The sequence below is a fragment of the Pinus tabuliformis genome, chromosome 7 (assembly GCF_031772625.1).
Source record: "Pinus tabuliformis cultivar Carrire ecotype Pingquan chromosome 7, CPIR1, whole genome shotgun sequence".
In the NCBI taxonomy this organism is placed as follows: Eukaryota; Viridiplantae; Streptophyta; class Pinopsida; order Pinales; family Pinaceae; genus Pinus; species Pinus tabuliformis.
The window spans coordinates 897,864,712-897,868,551 of record NC_142293.1 but is presented as its reverse complement, the minus strand read 5'-3'; positions in this window follow the sequence as shown (position 1 = coordinate 897,868,551).

Below are 3,840 nucleotides of genomic sequence, written 5' to 3'. Positions count from 1 at the left end.
ATATTATAAACCCTAGGGATTATAAACCCAACGGATTAATAAATCCAAGATATTAATATCATAAACCAAAGACATTAATAAACCTAAGGGATCAATATTATAAAGCCAAGTGATTAAAATATCAAGTGATTAATATTTGAAACCCAAGGGATTAATATTATAAACCCAAGGGATTAATGAATCCAATGAATTATTAATATTATAAACTCTTTGTCTTAATATCATTAAACCAAGTGATTAATAAATCCAAGGGATTAATATTATAATCCCTAGGTATCATAAACCTAGGGGATTACTATTAGAAACCAAATGCAATATTAAAACAAAGGGATTAAAATTTTAAACCCTAGATATTATAAACCAAAGGGATTCATATTCTAAACCCAAGGCATTAATGTTATAAACCAAAGGGATTAATAAACCCATGGAATTATCAATATTATAAACCCAAGGGAATAATATTTTAAACCAAAGGGATTAATAAGCCCATGATATTAATATTATAAAATAAATGGATTAATAAACCTAAGGGCTTGAATATTATCAAACCTAAGGATTAAGAACACAAGGGATTAATATTCTAAACCTAAGGAATTAATATTATAAACAATAGGGGCTAAAAACCCAAGGGATTCATATTAGAAACCTAAGGGATTAATATTAGAAATAGATGGAGGATGAGAAGGTTCTCATAAATCCACATTTATTAATATTATTAATAAACATAGGAGATTAATATTATAAACCCAAGGCATTAATAAACCCAGCGGATTATCAATATTATAAACCCAAGGCATTAATAAACCCAACGAATTATCAATATTATAAACCCAAAGGATTAACATTTAAACCCTTGAGAATTTTTTTTGTAAGTTGACTTTTTTTAATTGATTCAAGAAAATAATACATTATGAGTAGAGAAGGTGCCATAAAACTAGTGAATCACTCATACTCATTTTTTTGGCCACTAAGCACACACAAAAAAGAACTGATAGTATCTGGAAAAAATTGGAGGACTTCATATTGATAGCCCAACAAGCATAAAACTTAACAAAAACTAGAATATATCCCACTTGCTTCATTGTATATTGTCTTCATTAGGGGCTTGAGAAACATTACCTCTGTCAACCGGGAAATGGAATGCATCACAAATATGTGATTCCATGTGGGCCATCTTACCTTCAAAACCATCCATCCTTTCATGAAATTGTTGTTGATTGCGGTGTAGTGATGCTCGACAACATAGAATATGTCCTTGATGGTCTAGAATGTCATAAAAGATACTTGTAATTTCATTATAGTTGGTTTAAAGGTCTTGAGAAAGATGATCTAGCGAGGCTTGGACTGGGAGGATTTGGGCTTCTACAAAATCAAAAGGGGGTGGCAAGATAACTTGTTCACACTAGCCTCCAAGAGGTAGGTCCAACTCACCTTCACCCACTAGTTAATCCCCCAGTCTTCTATCTCCCTTGCCCTACTGACCACTCCATAGCTCATCGATAAATCAATACTGGCTTGAAGGAACTAAGCCCTCCACTTGATAACAAACCACTTCTCTCATCCAACCACACCAAGGCTTATCAAGACTACTGAGCTTTCCCGCCCTCTACTAAAGCTTGTAGGCAGGATGACTCTGCCCCTAAGCTTCGGTCCCCTCTGGCACTGAAAAGTTCTAAGTGAGAGTCTACAAGACGCAAGTGAAAGACAAGAAATGAAGTCTCCTAACCCCAACATTCCTAGTAATCCAATAGTCAGCTAGAAGAAAGACAACACTACTCTCTTAAAGAAACAACACAGAAGCATAGTTAACCCCTCAAGACCATTACCACCATGCACAACATATAAAGTCAAGAAACCATAGGGGAGAAGCAACCTTCAAACCAAAAGAAATCCAAATTGTCCCTCTGGTCAAGGAATATGGGTAGAGAATCACCTCAAAAAGAGGAGAATAATTCAAATCAACTGCCCAAAAATAACAAAGGCTTCTAGCCTATTAGAAATGTGGTAGGGGGAGGGAATTATCATATGTCTAGTTTCCATTCACACAATAACCTAGTAACATACTCAAACCAGGGTCCGAAATTATAAACAGACATCAACAAGCTCCAACACTCTAACATTCCTAGGCCTTTCATTCACTATAAGAGCAACCCCCCCACCAGTGAAATGGATCAGGGATCTAGGCAGTCCACATGCAGAGTTAGAATAACTACCACCTTCAATTGAACCAAATTTCATTTCCCTAATATTACTAGTGAATATCCAAACCAACATCATCATAATTATACAAGGAATAATCTAGAGAATGTTTGTCAAGAAACTTCCCTAGGATTTCTCCTTGCCACGTTTATCCATTACATCTACCATCTGGGGGATTATCATTCCCAACTACTCCTATATGGTCCTTATTTCTCACCCCCAATGAGGAATAGACCCATAAGATTAATATTATAAACCCAAGGGATTATAAACCCAATCGATTATAATGTTTCATAAAGGGATCAATATTATAAACCCAATGGATTGATATTAAACCCAAGGGATTGTAAACCCAAGTGATTATATTATTCATAAAGGGATCAATATCATAAACCCAAGGTATTAATAAACCCAATGGATTATTCATATTAAAAATTGAAGGGATTCTAAACCAAAGGGATTAATATTAGAAACCTAAGAGATTAATAAACCAAAGGGATTAATATTACAAACTGAAGGTATTAATAAACCTAATGAATTATTAATTTTATAAACCCAAGGGATTGACAAACCTAAGAAATTAATGAACTGAATGAATTATTAATGTTATAAATCCAAGGGATTAATAATATAAACTCAAGCGATTAATAAGCCCAACATATTAATATTATGAACCCAAGGGATTAATATTATAAACCCTAGATATTAAAAACCCAAGGGATTAATATTATAAACCCTATGGATTAATATTATAACCACAAGGAATTAATAAACCCATGGTATTAATACTATAAAATCAAGGGATAATTAAACCCTGATTTTGTAATGTTGAGAGGTGACTGTTGGGTTTTAAGATTATCCTCAACACTTACTTGTCATCCCAAGGGTCATAGACATCAAGCCACAACCTAGTCAATGATAAGAATATTTGGAAAACCTTGCAAAACCAAACTCTATATCCAACCAAATATTCAATCTTTCTAAGTTTTGGAAAAATAAGAGAAGAAAAACCCTAATTCTTTTTTTTTGCACTAGCTGTTATGGCAACCCCTGGATCAATATGGTTACTAGACACCTTGCTCACAAATATCTCAAGGAAAATGAGATGACAAATGAACTAAAATCCTCAAAATAAACACAATATTTAATCGATAACTCAAAAATATATCCATTGAAATCACACAAGTAATCAAATCATTCATGCACTGTAAAATTCTTTAACCAATATTGTTCCTATAATGTTTACAATCTACGCTATAAAGTTCTTCACCACTCTATTTTTTCACAATGTGCACTCAAAAGATAACCATCCTGATGTGTTATATCAATCATAAGACATGCATAATCTAGAAGACTTTACCCTTCTCAAACCAATCGAAAAATATTCCAAACCCTAGAATTAATATGTGATTCAAATAAGGATCTGTGAAAAGATGCTAACAACTTGTCTACAATAAAAGAAGCCAAGTCCAAGAAATATAACAATATATTAACAAAATCACTCTTTTAATAAACCCCTTCCTCACACCAACTCATGAAAAACAAAAGAAACATGTCTTATTCATGCAACAATCAAGATATTATGTTCTTCTTCTTATTTTTTAATCACCATGAAAATACTAGGTAATCACAATCACTTCC